The sequence below is a fragment of the Lissotriton vulgaris genome, chromosome 7 (genome assembly GCF_964263255.1).
Source record: "Lissotriton vulgaris chromosome 7, aLisVul1.2, whole genome shotgun sequence".
Classification (NCBI taxonomy): Eukaryota; Metazoa; Chordata; class Amphibia; order Caudata; family Salamandridae; genus Lissotriton; species Lissotriton vulgaris.
The window spans coordinates 233,725,593-233,752,425 of record NC_141695.1 but is presented as its reverse complement, the minus strand read 5'-3'; the positions used below and the strand labels follow the sequence as shown (position 1 = coordinate 233,752,425).

At 44.5% G+C, this 26,833-nt stretch overlaps 1 protein-coding gene across 1 annotated transcript in view; it reads right to left on the bottom strand.

The window, feature by feature from the left end:
- Positions 1–26,833, bottom strand: part of LOC147701272 (IgGFc-binding protein-like) — a 901,303-nt gene that overhangs the window by 734,122 nt on the left and 140,348 nt on the right. The window lies entirely within an intron of this gene.

Genomic DNA, 26,833 nt, shown 5'->3' with positions numbered 1-26,833 from the left:
CTGAGTGACACTTTTCTCGTGAGCAAAATCAAGCAGTAATGACTAGAGAAATGTATATAAACATTGGAAATGACACACATATTGGAGCATTCATTCAATTAATTAGCTTGCATAAATTCTAGACCGCCTTGGCTGCAGTGTTTACGTGAGTTATCAGATCTTTAAAAACAATTTCTGTAATATCAAAATTTGCATTGTGTTGCTTGGCTTTTGAATTCCATAGGATAACTCTGTTATTTAATTACAGAATCATACATTGACTTGAAAGTGATAATTGGCTAAATATATTTACGAACAAGCTACTGAGAGCTTCAGAATATTGAATGGCTTTTAAATGTGACATATTGCTTTCCGTTGTCATGCTGCCACTGGCATTCCTATTTGGTTATATTTTCTGAACTTCAAATGCTTTGTCTGATTTTGGTGGTATTTAATTCACAGTTCTTCTTACCCCCACACACAGTCCTCCTTCCTGTCACCTCACTCAGGTAAACTTGTGTGCCATTCTGCTCACTGCCACTTGGATCGCAGGTGGAAAAGGCCTAACGCCACTGTATGTCGATTGGGTAGTAAAGACTGTGGGCCTTATAAAGGTATTTGCTGCCTCGTCGCCGCTGTAGCAGACGCAGTGTCTCTACCATGCCTGCGGTGGCTGGGCCGCCAAATCTACAGTTGTCTGCTGTTAAACAGACCCATACATACATGGGTAAAAGATACATCATGGCTGCAGGTCAGCCATGCCAGCATGGTGTTTTTGTCATCACTTGTGGTTCCTGATTGTAGGCCTCCTAAAGCAGAAGACAGTGAGCCCATCCTAAACTAAAATCCCCTATGCTGTGATAGTGTTTTTCCGTGGCGTGGTGCTTTTCTGCCCTACTACTAGTACTACACAAACCTAGTCACGTAGCTCAAAAAAACTGTAACAGCAATCTATTCATGGCAGCAGCGGATAAGTATTTAAAAATATGTAATTGATAACTACAGTTTAGTTAATAGATTACCTGCTCTATCAGGAACTTAATTATTATTCATGATCGTCACTGGACAGCAGCTGAGCCCAGATGTGGCCCAGTAGGCTTGGTCCCTCCCAGTCACATGGTATATTACCGCCACCGATGTGCCATCAGTCATGCTGCAACCAATGAGCACAGCAGCTTGTTGCACCCACTCTCACTGCAACTGTTCCCCTCCATTTCCCCCCGGCGCTGCACAGTGACCCTGACTCGTGAGTCAGCCAGCCTCTCTAGCCCTGACTTTGGCTGACTGGTGCAGGTGGGATCCAATACCACATTGGAACCGTCCATGAGCCATCTTTACCGCAGATGATCGACGGTGCCCTGCATTGGCAACGGTTAAAATCAGCTGAAGCTGGCATTAGTTAATGTTGTAAATACCTCAGTCAGCTTCTGTCAGAGCGGCGAGTTCAGGAGGAGCAGGAGCTGCGCATGTTAAGTTAAAGAAATACAGGCGGCAGCAGGAAGACCGTCAGAAGCGACGCACATAGCCTTGTATTGTGAGTCTACTTCATCATTGGGCACTAACTGCAGTGACGTTGACACTTTAAGTTCGGGGTCATGTGTGTCAGCTCTGCCTGGAAGTGTGTCTAACTTAAATATTACAATTACATTGTAGTAGAACTAACGCGCTAGCCGCAGAGCTGCAAACAGATCTAGCAACATAATTTGTCGGATATGGCCCGTGATATGCACGCGGCGGTAGATTCCAGAAATTTCTGTCAGGTGGTGGAGGAGGCCCAACATCTAAAAAATTTCAGATGGTGGGGCCCAACTTACAAAAGTTTGAAGACCTCTGCCCTAGCACATGTGCTTCATGAATCTAATGAAAACTGAACTATTCGGACTCGTATCGTAAATGAGCCTTCTAAACTATCAGGATTGCAGAACATGAGCTATGGACACCGCCCTGCACAGTTGAATTTGTCTTCCCCTAAGCTCTTTCTTTAGATTGCACAGTGATCCGATTTCCTTCTGCACTAACTAAAAGGTTACAGGTTACAATTTTAAATAAATGAAGAAATAAAACCCTCACCCCTTCGCTCTTAATCAGCATCATGTAATTTCCTACACTAGAGTCTCATCCTCCAATTCACTTTATTTATAACTTTTCCTGCTGCATGTTACTTGAAGTTAAATAATAGCTGAGTAGGCGTAAGGGTAAAATAACCAAATTGCATTGATGAAGATTTTATAAAGATTATATTAAATTGGTATCGAGCACTTTCTAAAATTATTTGAAGAAATAAAAAATGATTTTGTTCCTCTGCTAAAATGTACTCAGATAAATTATAATAGAGTACGACTGGAATTATTTGGAATTAAAGCGACAAATAGAAAGGGAAGTTCCTTTTCTCTTCTGCCGTAATAGTCTTATGGACAATTCAAATACCTTGCTTTAAAAAGTGCATTTCGGACTGCATTAATTACAGATACAGTGGAAGTTTCCCAATTTTGAAATTATTCTAGTAGTCAGTCAAAATACTTTATTGCGATAACTTAATATCATACAAAGACAATGGCAAATATATAATACATTGATACAAACAACACATACATTAGGATCAATTAAAAAGCAATTTGAGATTAACAAGTTAAAAACCAACATACAACATAGTACATTTTTATATCAGCATGAGTAATACAAAGTGCAAAGTGCTAAAGTGCAAAGTGCTAAAGTGCAAAGAAGGCTTAAAAAGGCTTAAAAATACTAAGAGGGTCCCCAACAAAATGTTCAGAACTGGCAGCTACAGACCCTGTTACAATGCTTTCTGAGAATACTGACCCAAAAGGTCACCAGCAAACAAACTAACTAGGATGCTGGTCTATACTACAAAGGGTGGAAGACACGTTTTTAAGTCTGATGTTCTTGCTTCTTATAGCTCTCACCAGGAAGCTAGCCACGTGAAACATAATCCTGGGAGTTTGTAACAATTGTAAATAGATAAGAGCAGGTCTAACTAGGATGAATCCTGCTTCCTTGAGTATAGGTACAAGAAACAATCTCCGAGCTTCATTGTAATGGCTACAAAACATTATAAAATGCATAGTACTTTGCTCAGAGAAATGATCGCAAGAACAGGGTGGTGCCTTTTCAGGGGTACTCCAAACCGGATAAAAGCCCAAGTTAAAATGTATCAAATTAAATCGAAAACGGGTTAAAATAAACCTGTGGTAGGGATGAGTCACAACGTTGAGGTAACTGTCAGGACCATTAGGTATAGCCAACAATAAACTGGCCCTGACACAGGGTTTCTTCAACTCAATTTCTTCCCTCTCCAGGGATAGGAACTCCTTCATTGCAACTTTGGTGTAAACAATATCTTCAGATGTTATAGAGTCAATAACAGTGTAAAGTTCAGGCCTCCCCAACCTCAAAAAACTTTCCTTAATATACATCAACCACCTAATCCTGTATACATTATCTAGGGTCAAACAGTCCCTCATTATGATATGATTTAGAGGAATTTCTGTATTAAGCCACATCCTCAGCCAGGCAACTAAAGGTGCTGTTCTAATCAGGTCTGAGATGTAGCCTTCCCCCAATTCCATATGGACTGTGTAGGACGGGGTTGACTGAGGGACGCCCAGAACAGATCTAAACAATTTGTTTTCCATTGTCTGTATGGGTTCCACTCCCCTATATCCCCACAATGAGCCACCATATGATGCAACTGAGATGCATTTAGCCTTGTATATTTTACTAACAGCTGCAAATGGCCTACCCCCCAGTTTTTTAGAAAACCCATTGAGGGCTGCAGATGTCCTGGCCAACATGGATGCTCTGCTTTTAACATGAGGACCCCAGCTACCTTTCTCGTCAAAGGTGATCCCCAGGTAGGGAAAGGAGGAGACGCGTGCGAGCTTTTCCTGCCCACAGAGAAAGGTTTTGTGAAAGGGTCTCCTAGAGGCCCTGCCCATGAGCATAACCTGCGATTTTTTCGCGTTTATTTTCAGGTCAAGTGAGCCCATAAAGGATTCAAAGGCATCCAGGAGTCGTTGAAGCCCCACCCCAGTGCGTGCAAGAAGAACCGCGTCATCCGCGTAAAGGAGAACTGGTATCCCCTGTTCCCCTGCACGTGGGATGTCGCTTGTAACGCCCCTGAGGGCAGGCTCCAAAGCGTTCACATATAACGTGAACAACAGTGGTGCCAGTATACAACCCTGTCTGACTCCCTTTTCAGACGCAAAAACATCTGTACACCTTCCATTCGAGGATACTCTAATTTTAGCAGTAAGGCCAGAGTGTAGGTCAGCCAATAAATTAACTATGGATCTATCCAGGCCCATGTCAAGTAATTTTAACCAGAGCTTATTTCTATTGACCATATCGCACGCAGAGGAGAGGTCCATGAAACCAAGGTACATGGACCCATCCTTAGCCCTGGTGTATTTCTCGATCAGCAGGTGGACATTAAGGCACTGATCCAGGGTACTTCTTTTAGGTCTAAACCCGTATTGCACGTTACTCAAGATATTATTCTCAGTGGCCCATTCGTTCAATTTGACTAATATGACTCTCCCTAGAATCTTAACTGAAGAATCTATCAGTGAAATGGGTCTATAACAAGCAGGATCCTGCCTATTTCCTTTTTTAAAAACAGGAATAATTATTGATGTTTTCCATGACTTGGGGACATTATCACGGTTTAAGGCATTAAAGACCCTGCAAAGCAATCTTGACCAGAAGTTAGGGAAGCATTTAAAGGCATCAGCAGGAACACCGTCTGGTCCCGGTGCCTTTCTTTTCAAGGTACAATCTATTGCAGATAATACTTCCTTGACTTCAAAGTGCAAATGGTTCCCTATTGGAATAATATTCGCATCCTGTTCCCTAGAATCAGCGTTATTGTGATCTGAATAGATGTCTCTGAAGTGTTTGATCCAACCCTCATCAGGGATGTTAGTTTCTAGGGGGGAGTTATCCTCCCCAGTGAGTAGGGGTTGGTTGACAATCCTCCAGAATTCTCCACTATTTTTTAGTATGGCTGGATCAGTGAGTTGAGTCCAGGCTTCATCTTTAAGCTGTTTTTTTCTTTCTGCAATGGCCTTTTTATATAGTGCTCTACTATTACTGATGAGTTCACGATCTTTCGGTACGGTTTTTAAAGCATTGAGCAATGCAGAATGTGCTTTTGAGCAACTGTGATCAAACCATCTTTTGAGAGGTTTCAACTTGGGTTTACTAGTCACAGAAAGCCTGCCGTTTATCTTACTACATATGCTGCTAAAATGCAAGGATCACTTCCCCATCATTAGAATCACTGGATAAACACACTCCGACCTCCTCCTCAGCCTCAGAGAGAACTTCTTGAACAAAGGGTTTCAATCTCCGTCCCTGATCCTTAACTTTAAGTTTTCTATCTTCATAACAAGGACCATAGTTACGCCCTAGAAGTTCAGATGCTACTAGGTCCATGGAAACTGGGTTATGATCACTAAAAGTGGAAACCACAGTTCTATACATTAAAACCTTGAATAAAAAACATGCAGAAACAAAAATGTAATCAATAATAGAGCCATTGTCTGAGCCCTTAAAAGTAGGGTCCCTAACCCCCCCTCCCCACAACTGGATTCGTATAAGTTCCATCTTGCGAGGAAGTTCTCTAAACAACCCCCTGTTTGTTATGTTCAAGATGGACCGGTGCACAATTAGGAGTGGATTCTGAGTCATCGCAAACACACATAAGTGAACAAGGGTGTATATTAAAGTCCCCCAAAAAGATGATTTCAAATGCATTGACATCTTCACTATAGACTGACAGAAAATAATCCAATCTACCTAGACTAAATGATGTACAGTCAACAGCGTTGGAATTATAAAAATTAATAAACAAAATATTGGGAGATTCCACACGAGACAATTCAACAATAAGACATTGCTCAGATCCGGAGTCACATTTCTTAAGGCTACCTTTGATATCTAGTTTAAAGAGGCTTAACAGACCTCCCTCCGCTCTTCCTGCTGTGCTAGCCACGGCAGGAATACAAAAATAACTGTAGCCGTCAAGAGAAAAGCTATTGTTTGTTTCCCAGGTTTCCTGCAAAGCAATGATATCATACTTAGTTATAAAGTTTAACCATGTTGCATTGCCTACTTTAGTCTTAATACCTGCTATATTCCAGGTAAGCATACTGAGTACTGGCTCACTATTCTCTGTCTGTCTAGGGTGTTCTAACAGAAGTCAGTCATTATGATCTAAAAAGGATAAAGGTGCAAATCGATTAGACAATAAGAGGGGTTGAGCAAAAGGATTCTGATATACTAAGGGGGCGGATTGATGTACAGTATTCCGATGTTGTTCACGTCCCCATCTATAGTTTAAATCAGAATTAGTATCCCATCCAAAGGCTGGTGTTTTAGGGTAGGTGACGTTCTGCTGCTCTCCATAAAAGAACTTCAAAGTTAAAGGTACAACAGAACCCTGCCTGCGTTGGGGTGGGAGTAGATTAATGAGGATGTTAGGCAGCACGCCAGAGTGTGAGAAGCTTACTGCCACGCAATCCCCCTTAAATTTTTTGGGGCGATTTCCTAGCCATGAGACCCTTTTAGCGGTTTTAATCTCTTGAGCCAGCTGTTGGCCCCCCCCTGGGGCTCACCTCATATTAGTTGTGAGCCACTGCAAGGCTTTATGAGACAGAGAGGAAGGGGATTCTTCAGTACCGGCTTCTAAAAGTGGTACATTTGCCAGTACTAAAACAACAGGAGAGGCTTCGACTATAAATTGAAGAGGGTCAGTTGGCTGAGCATGTGCAGGGGGTATCTCAACCGTTAAATGACCGTCCCCTCTATTATTATCGGTTCCATTCGTTTTTGGGTCTGGATGCTGAGGTGGTGGATTATTTAAAACGTCGTCTGTATTCTCCCCCTCCTGATCATCAACTTCTCTACTATTATTGTCCAGGTTTGATACCAGCATCGTGACATTATCAACACCCTCTGTTAGTTTATTCAACTGCCCTCCCAGCTTTTTGACCTCAGATTGTAATTTATCAATTTTAGAGAGCAATGGTTTAACAATGGATTTAATTTTACTATCTATTAAGTCAGCAATTCTATCAAACAAGTCCTCATCATGGCTGACATTAGTCTTAACATTTCCCCCTCCAACTTCCTTGAGGTTTACTTTTGGGGTATTTACCCTCTTCCTCCTGGTCCCAGATCTTAGACCCCCCCGTCTCGGCGGGTTTTTGATTTTCGCAGAGTCTAACCGAGACGATTGTTCAGTAATAGAAATGTCTTCATCTGTAGGGTCAGCACGAATTTCCTGATCCACATCACTGTCAATATTATTTCCACGCTCCACTATAAGAACCTCAGGACCAGACAACGTATTATCATTTAAGGTACCGGATTCCTGCGTGGTGGGGCAGTTGGAACAGGCATCAGGGAATGTCTGCAGGGAATCTAGGTCCTCAGGTGAGGGGGTTAAAGAAGGAGACAAACAGTGTAGGTCAGGTGACTGACTCAGTCCCAGGGATTCTCTCCTCTGTAGGTTGATTTTTTTCACTGTTTGCACCAAGTAGTTTTCCATTGTATTAGCTGGTGGTGCAGATCCCTTTTTAGACATACTGGTGATTATAACAAAGCAAAGAGCAAGAACTCCTCAAACACACAGAGAACTATGTATCACAAGCAATACAGTCTTACTTGGACGGTGGGATGCCTCGAGAGCCTTGTGCAGGGTTTCTGGCCCTGCCCCTGCCTCCTCCTGACGATGAGGGCCGTAGAGGGCCTGCCCTTTGCCCTCCTCCTTTATGGGGCACTCTGCGCTCTTCCGGCGCGTCCCGCGTCACTTTCACGCGCCGCCGCGAGGCCTGCCGGGAGTTGTAGTCCTCCCGGAGCGGCGGCGCGGTTTCCAAAGCCCTGAGATGACTCTCGGCGGTGGCGGCTTGGGCGTCGGCTCTGGCGAGTGCTTGGTGTGGCCAGGAATGACTCTCGGCGGTGGCGGCAGGTAAGTAGTTCTCCCCCCGCTCTGCCGGTCTCCTCCTCCTTTATGGGGCACTCTGCGCTCTTCCGGCGCGTCCCGTGTCACTTTGACGCGCCGCCGCGAGGCCTGCCGGAAGTTGTAGTCCTCCCGGAGCGGCGGCGCGGTTTCCAAAGCCCTGAGATGACTCTCGGCGGTGGCGGCTTGGGCGTCGGCTCTGGCGAGTGCTTGGTGTGGCCAGAAATGACTCTCGGCGGTGGCGGCAAGTAAGTAGTTCTCCCCCCACTCTGCCGGTCTCCTCCTCCTTTATGGGGCACTCTGCGCTCTTCCGGCGCGTCCCGTGTCACTTTCACGTGCCGCCGCGAGGCCTGCCGGGAGTTGTAGTCCTCCCGGAGCGGCGGCGCGGTTTCCAAAGCCCTGAGATGACTCTCGGCGGTGGCGGCTTGGGCGTCGGCTCTGGCGAGTGCTTGGTGTGGCCAGGAATGACTCTCGGCGGTGGCGGCAGGTAAGTAGTTCTAGTAATGAAGGGGCATATTAGCAAGAACCTTGTTAAAATTATCGCTGTTTTAGCAGCAGTTTCCTGTCGCTAAAATGGCGATAAATTTAACCAGGTTCTTGCTAATATGCCCCCCAATCCTTCTATTGAACGCTGCCTGTAAATATTCACACTGATGGTGTTAGATCCTTCTATTACATTTTTTTTAAAAAGAAAAATTTATATATTATTGTAACTATATCCTACAGCTCTGAAGAAGTTCCAAGGAGAGGTGACTTCTGCTAAGGCCAGTCCCAAATCAGATCTGAGACACTCTTTTTTAATATCTCATTTCTGAATGTGTTTTTAGCGCATAAGTCATGAATGTGTAGACCTTCACATGAGAGTTAAAGTGTGAAATGCATTTTTAATTATCATGGCTTATCACTTTGTATTCCTCTTTGTGACACATTGTTTATAAGAATAGTGATTATTCACACGGTGCAGATTACCTCTATAAACTTCAGTATTACGTTTTGTTACACAACTCGTTGATACCAGTCTTCTTGACCTTCGAAGGATTACAGGTTGAGGTGGCCTTGTCTGGATGAAATATCTGGCCTCTTGCTTACTGAAATTTGTGCTTTGGGCGCTCAAACCACTGAGCTACTTAAGCAACTTGTGATACAGCTTGTTTTTCGCTGCAGCTCTTGGATCTTTATTTTAACATACTTCACTTCTATGATAGGTTTTTTTCCGCACCCCTGTGTCTCAGTGCCAGCATTTCCTGTGCATGTTAAAGCTATTTCTACTCTAATAGGCTGAACCATTGACTCATCCATGCCCTTATACGGGTTGTTATTAATGCAGAATCACATCCACAGTAAAGCATGGGTAGCATTGGGTTGCTAGACTTTAATGCATGTGAGTGAGCATTCCTGTGTTTCCGCACCACTGTTGTTCTCTTCGGAGTGAGTTACATGGAGCAATGTGTCGTCCGCATATAGGGACACAACATGGGTTCAGCCATTTACAACAGAAACCCCAGCGAGCCATGTCTCATCGTAGTCCAATCGGCAACAGCTCCAATGCCAAGAAGAGCCAGAAAAAGTGGCATCCCTGTCTCGAGCCTCATTCTATAGAGAGAATGTTAGAGATCCCACCACCACTGAGGACCCTCACAGACGGCTGACAGTATAATAGGTGCACCCAAGAAATGAAGTCCCCACCAAGGTCCATATGCATCAGAACCTCCCATAAATAGTCCCACCGCAGGGTATCAAAGGCTTTTTTGATATCTAAAGCCATGGTGGCAGCTCGTTTATATTCATGGTTTCTGTCGTGTGCAGACCATGAGACAACTTTCCCAGATTGATATGCATTTCCTTGCTCGGCATGAATCCACATTGGGCTCCATGGACCAAATGAGTCACCACTCTGCCCAGTCGCATTACCAATACTTTAGCCAATATCTTAGTGTCAACGCCCAACATTGATAAGAGCGGAAAGGAACATGGGATATGGGGTCTTTACCTGGTTTGAGGACCATTACAATTTGGGCCTCCGTCATCGACAGAGGCAGAATTCCCTTCTGGCTGGCATCTCAGAGGGTCTCTAGCATGCGAAGGAGCAGAAAGTCTGCAAAGGCCTAGAAATAGTCCACCGGTAGACCTTCTGGGCCCAGAGCTTTACCACGATCCATCCTGGTCACTGCCTCCATGAGGTTCTCCAGGGAAATGTCCTCACCTAGACTGTCACTTTGGCCCTCTGTGAGTCGGGGCAGCTTAGGTGTGTCGATAAAGTGTTGCATGACCATTGGGTCAACTCTAGCCTCCTCGCGATACAATGCTGACAAGTGGGCTTACAGCAAGGAATTTACGCTGGTCTGGGTGGACACAGTACTCCCTTCTATCTGTCGCAGTATGAGAATGATTGGGCGCTCAAGTTTAAGCAACCATGCCAACAACTGTCTTGATTTGTCCCCCTTGCAGTCAAATAACTGGTGATATTTGCAGGCAGACTATGCCGTATAGTCTGTCCTTTATTTCTCCTACCCTATGCTGGGTGCATAATAATGCCTCCCCTCTGTCTCCCCAACAGGCTCCCCCCCTGCAACTCAGCCAGGGCATGCTCTGCTGCAGTTAGATCTTTCTCTAGTTGTTATCCAGCCCTCCGACGCTGGAGCAGCATTCTCCATGTGTCATTACCTTGAGCGCTTCACACTCGGTCCCCCTCTTGGCAGTGGTGCCTCAATTGGTTTCAAAGTAATTCTGGTAGCCCGTCTCCCGCCCTACCTCAGTGTTGGGTTGCTACCGCCCACCAGGCTGCCAGACGCCGAAGCATTCAAGCCCGGGGCTCCACAGCAGACCGGCACCAGGCCTCAGTCCTCTGTAGTGCCAGCAATTGGCCCAAGCCAGGCCCGCTGCCCCGGCCAGCAGGTGGGGGCAACCAGTCAAATAGAAACCGGCAGGTGGAGCGGGATAAATGTAAGACTTGTGCGGGCAGGCGTAGAGCTTCCTAGACAAAAGGTCAATAATAAAAACTTGATGTGCCTGTTTGAGTTTGAAGTCTTCTATTTGCGTTATGAAAACTAAAAGACCCACTGAAACTTGCACTACCCATATATCAGCATTACTATGTTAAAAGGTGTCCTTCCGCACCCCGAGATGTAACCTTTGCAGAGTCAGGAATTTGTTCTGTCTAAGCGCACCTACCTTAGATTTGGAGCGCTGCCTTTCTCTACCCAGGATGGGATGTTAGTTAGACCTGCTCACTAGTGAACCAGGGAGCATATTATAAAGGGGGTTTATCTCCGCTTTTTTGGCTTTAAAAGCCAAGAAAGCGGAGATAAAATTATCTCCCTATTACCTAGCTGTCGCTAACACCAGTTAGCGACAGCTAGTAGGAGATAGCGACCATCTTGGGCCCCGCTTTGCATGTCAGTGATATTTATCACTAATGACATGCAAAGTGGGCGTGCCAAGATGTTAGCGACTGGAAACAGTCACTAACATCGCTATCTCCTATTACCAACTTTTGGAGATATTCGCGCTAAGCGAGAATATCTCCAAAAGCTAACGCCTGCCCCTGAGCAGTTCTTATCCATGTTATCCAATGGTAGGTGGATAACATGGCTAAGAGCAATAGCTCTGTAATGCATGAATATCGCTGACTTTTCAGTGAAACCAGAAAACCTGGACGCATTCTGGCTTCCTCGCTTAAATTGTGTTATCAGGCAAATCATTTATTTCACTCAAAGTCTTTTTTTATTCATTATTACTTATAAAAGCGCTCTTAAATATCAGTTCAGACTACCAGTTGTAAAAAAATAACACTTTAAATAAATACTTCTCAATGCAGTGCTATAAGGTGCCTCTTAGTGTCAAAGCTTAAAGAACAGCAGATGTTGTAGCATCCAGGATAATGTGCTGCATGGCTAAATTCTCATAAGGTCCCAAAGGCGAGCACTATTGCCTATTCGAAGGCTTGTTTTGTATATGTAGTCATTGAAGAAAAAAAAATGCACATTTCAAGTGGTGATTTTTTAATTTTTTCGTCCACCTGGAACAATGACCTAGGTTATCATGGTTGCCTAGGTGAATTAATTATTATTGCGCTACTAAGAAAGGGTGTGTCTACAATAAAACGTTCGGACTTGTTAAGAGGCTACACATAGCAGAAAATGTTGCATCTAGCACGAAATCTGAAGTACCAGAATTTGCCCATTTTGCCCTATGTGGCATTCGTTCACATGGCTTCCAAGCCACTTCCGAATCCAATGCCTACACTGTTATGGATGCGGATATTCCTCTGCAGATCTGGCCCTAAATGCTGGTCAGAATCAGTCCACTGGTGTACCCCAAGCAGAGAGTTAGCCTTGTCCAGAACACGTTTAAGGACAAGCAGAACACTCTTTTGAGAGCTGCAAGGTTAGAACATTGTCACAAACCAAGATTTGGAACGAACTTCTATCAGACATCATGATGATACTGCCCCTTTTAAGGCTTGCCTAAAAACGTACCTTTATCCTAGTGATTTACACAGAATATTCAAGTACTCAGATGCACTTGGATTAAAGTACTATACAAATGTCTATTTCATGATATGATGTGTGATCCTGAAAAAACCTCTCTCTCTCTCTCTCTCTCTCTTTCTCTGTATCCGTAATTAGTGTGCAGGCTCCACACAGGCCCAGTCACCTGTTTGTATGTGTTTGCATTATCAACAAGCCTTTGCAATGCAATGGGTCTCGCATTCACACAAATTTAAGGTATTGGCCTTGTAAATGACAATGTATTTTATTTATGTTTTGGGTTTTAAAACATAAATAAAAGGCATTATCCTTTACAATACTAATAGCTTAAACTCTTTAAATGCGAGACCTATTGCATTGCAATAAAGGGCATTCTTGACCGCTTGTTAGATTGTAAATACCAGAGGAAGAGACCAGCCTGCGACGCCTTCAAAGAAGTGATAAACAGTGCAGTGAAGAAGATGTGTAAGTGTTGTAAATTACTCAGACACAAAATTTAAAGTGAGAGTTGCATATGATCCGAGCTATAAACACTAACAAAGTGCGCCAACCTCTTTCCCTCTGATGACACTGTCGCAGCTCAGAAGGAACAGTGGAAGGAGGTCTACTTCCAGCCCTCTCCGTGATTTGAGTGTGCAGTGTGGCATTGCCTGATGTCATTGCTATCTTTTGCCTAATAAAAAACAACCCAGCTGTAGTAGGGCCCTGGCTTTACCTTCTGGTGCAGGGTGGGCTGTGCTTTATGGCAGGCATGTAGGGAGGGAGGGATGATCTCAGCTGCAGCTCCGGCATCGTACTGTGCCCCTGTTATTACTAGGGAGCAAGAGGCGCTGAGGTGGTGGTATTGGTGGTGGTGGTATTGGAGGTGGTGGTTGTATTGGTGGTATTGGTGGCGGTGGTATTGGTGGAGGTGGTATTGGTGGTGCTGGTACTGGTGGTGGTATTGGTGGTGGTGGTGGTATTGGTGGTGGTGGCATTGGTGGTATTGGCGGTCGTGGTATTGGCAGAGGTGTTGATATTGGTAGTGGTATTGGTGGTGGTGGTGGGATTTGTGGGGGTGGAAGTAGTGGTGGTATTGGTGGTGGAAGTGGTGGTATTGATGGTGGTGGTATTTGGTGGTGGTAGTATTGGTGGTGGTGGTGGTATTGGATGTACTGGTGGTATTGGTGGTATTGGTGCAGCGGCTGAAGAATATTGGGGTAGAGGGGGGCCACACTCGCCCTCCTGTCTTCCTTTCTGGAGGCCAGAGAGCAGAGGCTGTTCTGGGATGGCATGAAGTCGAGCAGCTTCCATCTTCCTTGCGGTGTTCCACAGGGGTCTGCCCTCTCCCCGACCATGTTCAATCTTTACGTCACCCCTTTGGCCAATCTCGTTGAAAGGAATGGTTTTGCTCTGGTCTCGTACGGTGATGACACCCAACTTGTCATCTCTGTCATCAACCAGTCAGAGACCACAGTAGCCAGGTTCCAGACATGTCTCACCGAGACTATGGCCTGGATGAGTCAGAACTATCCGAAAATAAACACAGATAAGACAGAGGTGGTGGAGTTTGGGTCAGGCCAGCCCTGTGTGAACCGGTCCTGGTGGCCAACTGAAGCCGGAGAGTGGCCCTACCCAGTAGCGAAGGTCAGGAACCTGGGGATGATCTTTGATGATAAATTGAATTTTGGTTCCCAGATAAATAGTCTTATCTCCTTGTGTTTTTTCTCTTAAAAATCTTGAGAAAGATCTTCCCTTTTATCACCCAAGAGCTTCAAAAGCCAGTGACAGTAGCTCTTTTCCTATCCAAATTGGACTACTGTACGCTCTATTCTTGGGAATTGATACATTTCAACTGCAAAAATTGCAATCCCTTCAAAACGCAGTAACGAGACTTCCACTAAACATTCCTAGAGTACAGCCAACCTCGGAAGGAATTAAATCTCTTCATTGGTTGCCCATTAAACAGCGCATAGAATTCAAATCTCTAAGTCGTGTGCTTAAGGCAATCCATGGAGGCGGTGCTGAGGACCTTCGAAAACTATTTACTCCATATGTACCCCCACTTACCCTCAGATCGGTCGGTCTAGGTCTTATTAAAACTACAATGGTTAGACGGGCAAGATGGAGGAGACGTACAATTACACACTGTGCGACCAAACCCTGGAACAAACTGCCACTTCCTATGAAGCTTCAATCCAACTATCAACTTTTTAGGAAGAGTTTGAAAACCTGGCTCTTTACAGCCGCATAGGCTTCTAACCATGATTTTCCTCTGTCTACACCTCAAGACCAAGATGCCTTGGCATTCAAGCGCTTTACAAGCATAAAAATATAAACATATTGGTGGTGGTATTGGTGGTGGTGTTGGGGGTGGTTGTATTGGTGGTGGTGTTGGAGGTGGTGGTATTGATGATGGTGGTGATGGTATTGGTGGTGGTGGTATTAGTGATGGTATTGGTGGTGTTGGTTGGGGTGGTGGTGGTGGTATTGGCGGTAGTGATGGTGGTGGTGGTGGTGCTGGTATTGGTGGTGGTATTGGTGGTTGTGGTATTGGTGGTGGCGGTATTAGTATTGGTGGTGGTGGTATGTGTATTGGTGGTGGTATTGGTGGTGTTATTGGTGCTGATATTGGTGATGGTGATATTGGTGGTGGTGTTAGTTCTGGTGGTATTGGTGGTGGTGGTATCGATGGCGGTATTGGTGGTGATACTGGTAGTGGTATTGATGGTGGTGGTATTGGTGGTGGTATTGGTGGAGGTGGTATTGGTGGTGCTGGTACTGGTGGTGATGGTGGTATTGGTGGTGGTGGCATTGGTGGTATTGGCCGTGGTGGTATTAGCAGAGGTCTTTGTATTGGAGGTGGATTTGGTAGTGGTATTGGTGGTGGTGGTGTGGTTTGTGTTGGTGATATTAGTGATGGAAGTGGTGGTAATAATGGTGGTGTTGATATTTGGTGGTGGTGGTATTGGGGGTGGTATTTTTGGTAGGTGTCTTGGTGGGACTGCTGGTATTGGTGGTGGTGTTGGAGGTGGTGGCATTGGTGGTGGTGTTGGAGGTGGTAGTATTGATGGTGGTGGTGGTATTGGTGGTGGCATTGGTGGCGGTAGTATTGGTGATGGTATTGGTGTGGTGGTAGTATTGGTGGTAGTAGTGGTATTGGTAGTGTTGATTGTGGTGGTATTGGAGGTGGTGATGGTGCTGGTATTGGTGGTGGTATTAGTGGTGGTATTGGTGGTGATAGTATTGGTATTGTGGTGGTGATATGTGTATTGGCGGTGGTATTGGTGGTGGTGTTATTAGTGCTGGTAAAATGTAAATTGATACTTGTATAGCGCACTACTCACCCGCAAGGGTCTCAAGGCGCTTGTACGAATACCGCTGTGGAACCCATCCTGGCTTTCCATGTGAGGCGTCCACTCCTGGGACCCCCAAGGTGGAGGCCAGGCATCCTTAGCGTTGTGGGGGCCGTTGTGAAGATTAAGCAAGCTATTGCCCAGAGTTGCAGAGTGGGACTCCATGATTGGAATAGGCACCGAGGCGAGAATTATCAGGTCCGTGGAATTTTTGAGCCCTAGACCCGCCGAGAAATTGAACCCTGGTCCCGGGCTAGACCTCTGCATCAGGGTCTGCCGCTCTAATCATTGAGCCACACTTCTGCTGTTGATGAAATTTGTTGTGTGTTGGTAGTTGTGGTGGTATTGGTGGTGGTGGTATTGATGGTTATATTGGTGGTGGTATTGGTGGTGGCACTGGTGGTGGTATTGGTAGTGCTGGTATTGGTTGTGGTGGTGGTAGTGGTTTTGATGGTGGTATTGGTGTTGCTGGGAGCATTGGTGGTCATGGTGGTAGTGGTGATGGTGGTATTGGTGGTGGCATTGGTGATGGTGGTGGTATTAGCGGTGGTCAAGGTATTGGTGGGGGTATTGGTGGTGATGGTATTGGTTGTGGGAGTGGTATTGGTGGTGGTGATAATGGTATTAGTGGTGGTGATATTGATGGTGGTATCGGTTGTGGTATTGGTGGGGGCATTGATGGTGGTACTAGTGGTGATATTGTTGGTGTTGGTGGTGATATTGGTGGTGGTTTTGATGATGGTATTGGTGGTGATATTGGTGGTTGTGGTATTGGTGGTGTGGTATTGGTGGTAGTGGTATTGGTTGTGGTGTTGGTAATTGTATTGGTGGTGGTGGTGTTGGGGGTGGTCGCAGTATTGGTGGTGGTGGTGTTGTTAATAAAACAGGCTTTTGAAAACAACCTGTCAGGTGACTTTAGTGCAGATGACATGTAACACAGATGTGCTGTTGTCAGCTCCAGCCCATTAGCACAAGATTATGTGCTACCTGGAATTCTCATGACTTAATTTGCTAATCGTTGCTAAATTTATTTTACTTGGGGTGTTGAAACAGACTCGATAATGCCTTTTGAAGTGACTGAAAGCAGGCGCCCCTGTTATGGGGGCAGCAAGGCTGCTTAATAAAATACAAGCGGTTTCAGCTGAAGAAGCCCATATCTGGCCTGCAGTAAGAGAAACTCCATAAAGTAAATAGTGCTTACAGACTAAATAACAGGTCATGTGTAACAACTGAAGTAAAAGGGCCAGTCGCCATGAGAGGGTACAAATGCAGACATGGCCTTACTAAGGAGAGACTACTCAAGCCTATTAACAAATCCGAAGGCAACATTTACGAAAGACAATGACACAAGCTAATGGGTGCTCTTCTCTCCCATACTCTACTACAGCAGTCTCCCAGAGCGAGCAGGGCATGCAGTGCTGCTAGGCTCGACTTAAAAAAAAAATCAGCAGCTGCTAGAGTAAGGGAAGTCTCACATGCAAGTTACACAGCAAACCCACCAGACACGGGAGGCAGCTAAGTCTCCGGTACAATAAACTCATCAGAAGCTGAATGTAGCTCAGTCTCTCGGTACAAAAAAGTCGGCAGCCACTGGAGCCTGCTCAATCTCTGCATACCATAAGCTAGCAGCCACTGGAGACCGCTCACTCTCAGGTACAATAACTAGAGCAGAAGGTGGAAGCAGTTCGCTCTTCCGGTACAATAATCATCAGCAGGGGCTGGAGGCAGCTCAGTCTCAGATGGTAATACCAGAACAAACCCAGCAGCCGCTAGATGCAGCTGAGTCATGGAAGGTCACTACAGTAAAAATCCATAACAGTCAGTCTCAAAACCAAGACCTTCAGTCTCACATAAGAAGAGAACTTCTATTAAAGGGCAATCAAGTGCTTGTTAGTACTCCGGGCAGAGTCAGCATTCGCACCTACTTGCATTGGGGGGCACCTTTTGAAGGGTCAGGGTTCACCGGGGGCAGCTACAGGTGGAACAAACGAGAGGACGTACCTACCATTACAGGATGCACCACCCAATGGGGTGGATAAATGCAGAAGTAAAGAACTTGTGAGAGCGAGGAAAGGCAAGGAGAAACCTCAGATGAAATCAGCAACAGCCCCTGCAGCCTATAAAAGCGAGAGAAGAGATCTTTCCATACAGCACAGCTCCCAAGAGAGCTGTAGGGACACCTCCATTGCCACCCAAGCGCAAAACTATACAGGATTGACGGCAGCCTCTGTAGCCTGCTCACTCTCTGGATACCATAAGCTAGCAGCCACTGGAGGCCGCTCACTCTCAGGTACAATAACCAGAGCAGAAGGTGGAAGCAGTCCACTCTTCAGTACAATAATTTTCAGCAGAGTCTGGAGGCAGCTCAGTCTCAGATGGTAATAACAGAACAAACCCAGCAGCCGCTAGATCGAGCTGAGTCATGGGAGGTCACTGCAGTAAAAATCCATAACATTCAGTCTCAAAACCAAGACCTTCAGTCTCACATAAGAAGAGAACTTCTATTAAAAGGCAATCAAGTGCTTGTTAGTACTCTGGGCAGTGTCAGCATTCGCACCTACTTGCATTGGGGGGCACCTTTTGAAGGGTCAGGGCTCACCTGGGGCAGCTACAGGTGGAACAAACGAGAGGACGTACCTACCATTACAGGATGCACCACCCTATGGGGTGGATAAATGCAGGAGTAAAGACCTTGTGAGAGCGAGGAAAGGCAAGGAGAAACCTCAGATGAAATCAGCAACAACCCCTGCAGCCAATAAAAGCGAGAGAAGAGATCTTTCCATACAGCACAGCTCCCCAGAGAGCTGTAACGACACCTCCATTGCCACCCAAGCGCAAAACTATACAGGATTGACCTCCTGATCCTATTAAACACACCATAAGCGACGCCTTAAAATAGTCACACCTCATATGACTGTGGAATATACCCAAGAGTCACTAGAACTTCACTTAGACCGGCTTAAGGAAAAGAAGTCTACTAACGACTGTTGTAACTATGGAAAATAGTGACATCTGCCTCCAAGTCAATCCCCGGCCTCAACCTGTCATCAGAACAGGGGCGGCCCTAGGCATTTGCAGGCTGTGCACCTGCACAGGGCCACCAAACCCCAAGGGGCTCCACGCCAATATATATCCTTAATATAATAATCCTCTGAAGATGGATACATATTTGCGTGGCGGCGGCCCCTGGCAGGGATTTGGTGGCCTCCGGCTCTGTTCCACTTTCTAACACCCTGACCCCCCCTCCTCCCTCCCATCCTGAGCTCCTGGGGGCTCTGCCCCCCCAGACTCCCTCTTCAGGGGCCCCCTACCTATGTTCCCTGCCCGGGGCCGCCATGAACATAGAGCCGCCCCTGATCAGAACAGCAGTCTGCAGAGAACTGCCCCCGCACAAGCAGTGCCCCTAGCCACGCTGCAAAGTGTAATCTGTAAGGAGCTCGACTTCTAACCATGTGGAAGAGACAGGATAGGAGGGTGTGCAGCCGCCCTCACAGAGAGCCCCGCCCCATTGAAGAAGGACAAGAGAAAATGACCCCCACTACCAAATTATGCCCAACGCCCCCCTGAGAGCGTGTGGAGACCTTCTTACAGGGACTAAGGTTGTACATTCTGTAATTAAAGACCAAGCAGGTGGGGTGCAAGCCCTGGAGACCCTATACATTTTCACAGGCTTGGCTTGCTGGCAACTTACTGAAATATACAGATGGTGGTGACAATAAACTTCAGTGGTGTCTGCTGGCCGGCAACAAAGAGCGCCCCTATCAAAGCATTGGACCTTGACAAACTACTTTTAAGCACTTCAATGTTAACTTTTATTTCAGGGATGCATCAATGTGAATTAATACCCGATAAGCAATGATAACTTTCATCTCAGAGATGGATCAAGGTGAATACCCGTGAAGCACGTCTACTTATGAAAAACTAACAGAATGTCATTTAAACACTGAATTGTACTTGGCGCCTGAAAATCTCTAATGAAAGGTGAAGAGACGTATTTAACTGTCTTTGAATAAAAGCGAGATTATATGCAAAATTTACATTATTTTACCCACCGCGCTTGTAATGTGGGCTTCACTTCTTACAGGTCACTTACTAGAATGTGGAGAAAGAAGCCATTCCTGGGCTCATTTACATACCCATAATGCCATTGTGTGCAATTGCTACTTTGGGATGCTTTATTCTGTTTAATTGTGCTCCTGCTGGTGCAGTAATATGTTTGTAAGTTGGGATGGAAAGCATAGAGTCCACAGACAGTGGGCCTGTGTTGGCAAAGTCACCCTCGGTGTGACATCTTTCCAAAAGAGATCTTTTTATAGTGCTCTGGACTGAGAACTTTTAATTCACCAGCAGCACATTATAGCGCCTAGAGTTCACTCTCGCTGCATTCCAGGGACAGCATTGTGCTGACTCGAGGCTACCGCAGCATCTGTGGCCTTCATCGCAACAATTAAGAACGTGTGGCTAGAGGATCTCTAGTTACATCCCATGGTTGGCACTCATCAATGTTTGTCTTTCCCTATTAAACCTGAACTTTTTTCAGTGAATGGCCCTTCTTTGTTTTACATTCATTACGAAACGGCGCTTCCCCAGTCTGTTTACCCTTCTAATCACACGTGATTAATCACGTGTTAGCCGATCTTTGAACTTAACCAACGCGGGAAGCTTTTGCTTCCACCGGCGTTCTGCAGCAGACGATCGACCGGCCGAATAAATCACAACCGAATTCCATTTCAGGTTAGTGGCTGCAATCCCACATTTCTAAGACGTGAGCATTACGGAGCACCGCACGCCCAGAGGCGCTGACGGTTCTTTGTCTATCTTTCTCTTTACAGATTGCGCGATCATCGGAATAAACAGGCATGTAAGTGACGCTCGACTCCAAACTCCCCATTTAACTATACAATGGGTTACTTTAGAACCCACACCCCTTAAACCAGATAGTATAACGAGACCATTCGAGCACCGTCACCTTAAATTAAGTGCTGTCACACCTGCATTATTTTTGATTTGTCTTTACGTGAACACATTCTTCCTCACACATGTTATTCACCATGAACCACCTTTTGTAATCACCTAGCCATGTTGAAATGTCGTGTATTCTGTACTGTATATACATGCATTCACACTTAGGTCCTAGATTAATTTATGTTATTATTATCATTTTTTAGTGTCAATTCCCTGACGAAGGGCATATAAGCGAATGCCCGAAATGCATTGGACCCACAAAAATTACAGTGCCTGAACTCAAAAATGAAAAAAATGAATGCTATGATCTGCAAATGAAATCCAACATGATTTACTAAATTGAATCTCCACATTTATGAACTCTGAACTATAAAACAAAATAAAGAAAGCAACTTTACAACTGTGTATGAAAGTCGTTTCCTTTTAATAGGGAAAGACAAACATTGATGAGTGCCAACCATGGGATGTAACTAGAGATCCTCTAGCCACACGTTCTTAATTATTTCAACCGGCGTCGTCGGACCCTCGACGTCTCCAGGTTGAGCACCACTAAAAACAAACAACTTTTGAAACTCTTAAGACTATCCTACTATTAAACTAAGCTGTGCATCTTCCACAACAAAACACTATTACCCCCACAGCGTCCACGGGAATGATAGCACGCCCCTTAAACCAATTGTGAACAAGATACAACATGAGTAATTACGAGGACATCTCTAAAAGCACTGAGGCCAGAGCCTCCACCTTCGCATTTGAAACAAAAGATGTGGACCAAATATACTCTCTCATCAGGGAGGAACTAACACAAGAAACATCATGTCGATCAAAGGAGCAAAACATAAAACAATTACTTTACTTATCAAAAAGAAAAACAAACCAACAACTACATGCATCTACTCTTATAAAATACCACAGAAACCAACGCATACCCCGGGGGTTAAGAATTGCACTTAAGCCATCCCTATGCAAACATTCCAAAAAATTCCAGGAACGCTGGTATGAGATACTTAACAAATGTTCATTGGACCTCATCCTTCTAATCATCCAAGAACTTTCATCTATCTTGGAGGAACTGTCTAAAGAAATAGAGGAAACATCAACTGAATTATCCAAAATGATGTCAGAAGAAGAACTCAAAACCACCCTAGAAGACATCAAAAGCCAAATCGACCGTCACTCCAGAGAAATTAACGAACGCAAAATTAGAAAATTTAAGCGGGACACCTTGGACTATAGACCGGGAGAGGTCTATACTTGGGCCGACGTTTACGCCCAAAAAAGACGAAATCGCCCCTACAATTCTAACACGGATACGTCATCCACTGACAGTGAAGCAAGTCAAAGACCACGTAAACCACAAACTACTCGAAACCCACAAGACCTCATACCCACAGTGGAACCAACTACCAGTCAAACACATGAGAGCAGCCCTTTTTTAGACCAGGGCCAAGCCCAAAAAGGAGACCCAGGAGAGGGCAGAGAAAAAGAAAAAGAGAAAGAAAGGGACCCTCCGAATACCAGGAGTACGACAGCCACAACCAAAGAGAAGGAGAAGAAACCGAAGAAAAACCAACCTCAGAACATCTAGTAATCAATATCAGCGACCAGAAATTCAATGCTTATGAAATGAAGCTACTAGAGAAAGGAACTTCATTTGTACCTACCACCTCTACTGACCAACTGGAATTAGAAGTGAGTTTTTTCAAATTCATGCGAAAACTTAAACTTCGACATTTTTTTGATAATGTTGTACCAGAACGTCCACAGTCAGAAAAAGATCAACTACTGGGACTACGTCCACAGAGTTCATTCCAGGCTCCGACCAGCCACAAAACCCTTGATCTTTTCGAAAATCTAGTCAAACAAGACATCATGAAAATTAAATACACCAAACCTAAGACTAAGAACATCACCCAAAAGGACTGGGATACCTTGAACGGAATGGCGAATAATAACCGAATCACCTTTACCAAAGCCGACAAAGGGGGAGCAATCGTCATTATGAATTCATCAATGTACGAGAACAAAATCACTGAACATGTGAGTGACATGACAACCTACAAAAAATTGGACTCCAACCCTACCTCAGATATTCCAACACCTTAAAAAACATCATCGACCAGGCATATAATCAAGGGGTTATCACTGACAGGACAAAGAATTTTCTTACTACCACCAATCCGAGGAGTCCAACACTTAAGATGGTACCTAAGATCCACAAAAACCTCACAAACCCCCCAATGAGACCCATAGTCTCTACCCGAGGCAGTTTACATCAACCGATCGGTCAATTAATTGACAGATACCTACAACCTTCCGTCCAAGCTATGGACACGTATATCAAGGATACAACACAGTTCTTGCTCAAACTGCAACAAATTAAACTAAACCCCACTGAAAAAGTGATCTTATGCACAGCGGATGTGTGTAGCTTATACACCAGCATACCCCACAACATGGGGATAGAAGCCTTGGAATCAGCCCTGTTAAACACTGACCTAGACCAGGATTTTCAACTGTTCCTAATGGAACTTATGCATTTTACCCTGTACCACAGCTATTTCAAAACTCAAGACCATTGGTACCAACAACTCACCGGGATGGCCATGGGCAATTCGGCCGCACCCGTATATGCGAATTTGTTCATGCATTGGTATGAAACACTACACATTCTCAACAACACAAATTGGACCAACCACCTAAAGATGCTAATTCGTTACATTGACGACTACTTTATAATATGGTCAGACACAGAAGAGTCTCTGAGAACGGAACTTACCAAATTCAACACCATGGACCAGAGGATCCAACTAACCTGGGACATCTCAGAAATGTCGGTCAACTTTTTAGATGTGAAGGTTGCAGTAACACCTCACGGATTCAGCACAGATCTTTTTGTAAAACCCACCGACAGAAACAATCTATTACTACACTCCAGTTTCCATGAACCTAACCTAATACGCAACCTACCATATTCACAAATGGCGAGAGTCAAAAGAATTACTTCTGACACAACAACCCTTAAGCAAAGACTTACAGAGATGTCACAAAAATTCTCAAAGAGAGGTTACCCCAAAGCCCTAATCGAAGAAACCACATCGAGAATCGATAAACAGGACCGATCCAAACTGTTAACACCAACTTCAAAAACCGAACAAACACGTACAGTAGTGGTTTCTAAATACTCCACGAGCAGTAGTAAATACAAACAGAGCATTATGAGACATTGGGCTATACTTAACCTGGAACCAGATTTCAGAAACTCATTTACCCAACCACCCATATTTGCATATACCAGGGCCAACAACTTGGGAGAGATCTTACAGAGGAAATCCAAAGAAAACACCATCTTTACTGGAACAAAACCTTGTTTAAATTGCGGTAACTGCAATAATATAATCAAAGGGAACACTATTAACCATCCTAGTCAAGGCCACGCCATTAAACTCAAAGTGAACGCAACCTGTGACACCTCTAATTTAATCTATGGAATCAAATGCCCTTGTGGCAAAATGTACATTGGGAAAACCGAATGACGCATCAAAGTCCGTCTCACGGAACATAAGTCTAACATCCGACTGAGAAACTCAAAGTCAGCACTATCAGCTCATTTTGTAGAGCAATCCCACAACGTGACCCAAATAAAGTTTATCGTTCTCGAGACTGTAACCAAACAAGAAGGCAGAGACAATAACAAATTCCTATTACGCAGGGAGAACTACTGGATTCAGAAATTATCAACCCAGAACCCCACAGGACTCAATGAAAGAATTGAATTTGCATGCTATCTGTAAAGTATTTTGCTCTGGATGTCGTATTGAATGTTATTGTGTATGTTCCCACACATCATTGACACAATACACTCCCCACCACGTAGAACTTTATTTTAGACTACAACAGTTTTCGTGCACCCCCCTCTTTTGCCCCGTAAATGGCAGGTTATACATCTTTTTAAATGGCACAGTGTATTTTTTCTTCCACTGGCACATTGTATTTTTCACCATTTAACTTTTCTCAATTTCGACCTGAACTTTTTTCAGTGAATGGCCCTTCTTTGTTTACATTCATTACGAAACGGCGCTTCCCCAGTCTGTTTACCCTTCTAATCACACGTGATTAATCACGTGTTAGCCGATCTTTGAACTTAACCAACGCGGGAAGCTTTTGCTTCCACCGGCGTTCTGCAGCAGACGATCGACCGGCCGAATAAATCACAACCGAATTCCATTTCAGGTTAGTGGCTGCAATCCCACATTTCTAAGACGCGAGCATTACGGAGCACCGCACGCCCAGAGGCGCTGACGGTTCTTTGTCTATCTTTCTCTTTACAGATTGCGCGATCATCGGAATAAACAGGCATGTAAGTGACGCTCGACTCCAAACTCCCCATTTAACTATACAATGGGTTACTTTAGAACCCACACCCCTTAAACCAGATAGTATAACGAGACCATTCGAGCACCGTCACCTTAAATTAAGTGCTGTCACACCTGCATTATTTTTGATTTGTCTTTACGTGAACACATTCTTCCTCACACATGTTATTCACCATGAACCACCTTTTGTAATCACCTAGCCATGTTGAAATGTCGTGTATTCTGTACTGTATATACATGCATTCACACTTAGGTCCTAGATTAATTTATGTTATTATTATCATTTTTTAGTGTCAATTCCCTGATGAAGGGCATATAAGCGAATGCCCGAAATGCATTGGACCCACAAAAATGACAGTGCCTGAACTCAAAAATGAAAAAAATGAATGCTATGATCTGCAAATGAAATCCAACATGATTTACTAAATTGAATCTCCACATTTATGAACTCTGAACTATAAAACAAAATAAAGAAAGCAACTTTACAACTGTGTATGAAAGTCGTTTCCTTTTAATAGGGAAAGACAAACATTGATGAGTGCCAACCATGGGATGTAACTAGAGATCCTCTAGCCACACGTTCTTAATTATTTCAACCGGCGTCGTCGGACCCTCGACGTCTCCAGGTTGAGCACCACTAAAAACAAACAACTTTTGAAACTCTTAAGACTATCCTACTATTAAACTAAGCTGTGCATCTTCCACAACAAAACACTATTGCCTTCATCGCAACACCAGCAAAGGGCGCCAGCAGATAGAGGAAGCTCAGTCTCCGTCTACAATAAACTCACAAGCATGAGGCAGCTCAGACTCAGATGCGATAAAACCCAGCAGCTACTGAAGCAGCTACGTCTCCAGGTAGAAAACAAGCATTTGCAATGCAATATGCCTCGCATTTACGCAAGACCTATTGCATTGCAAATGAGCGGGCGAGACGGCACAAACAACGGGGGCGGTGAGAAAGTACGGACTGTGGGAGGGGAAGGGAAGCATGGAAAGAAAGTAGTGCTCACAATACTACTGTGCAACACTCGAAGTAAAGGGGCCAGAAGCCATGGAAGGAAACACAACATGGCTGTCATAGGGAGGGACTAACAAGCCTAAAATCAATCGGAAGGCAGTATTTAAGACACAAACCAATGAAAAAGATGGGTGGTTAGTGGGCGGAGCTTACACAGATCTTCCACTCCATATTGAATACTGTATGCCTCTCAAAGCATGCACAGTGATGCTATAGGCTCGACCTAAAAATAGCGGTTCTTAATTTCTGAGTGGCTTCCACAACTGTTTACAAAATCAAATCATATTGACAGATCCATAAAAATATACATAAACAAGGAAAATGCTTCCTTAGTTTGATTTGTGGGAGCAGCACAAGTACAGCTCCTACAATATTGTATGGACAAATAGTGGACTTAAGTGAAGAAATAGAATGTAGCAACAAAGAGCAAGTATGCATTAGGAGCGAAAAAGACCTAGTAATATGCTGGAGTCCAGCATATCACGTGGTCTTTTAGGAAGAAAAAATCTTTTAAAAAGCTGCAACCTTCTCATTAACATTTATATATCTGTATATTTGTTGTTTGTGAATTACATAAAATATATAATAATTTGTGTATTTCTTTGTTGTGTACTTGTTCTGCATGCCTATAAATAGTTTTTCAAATTCAGATCATAGGCGTTGCTTAGGCCCTGGTCCCATTGTCC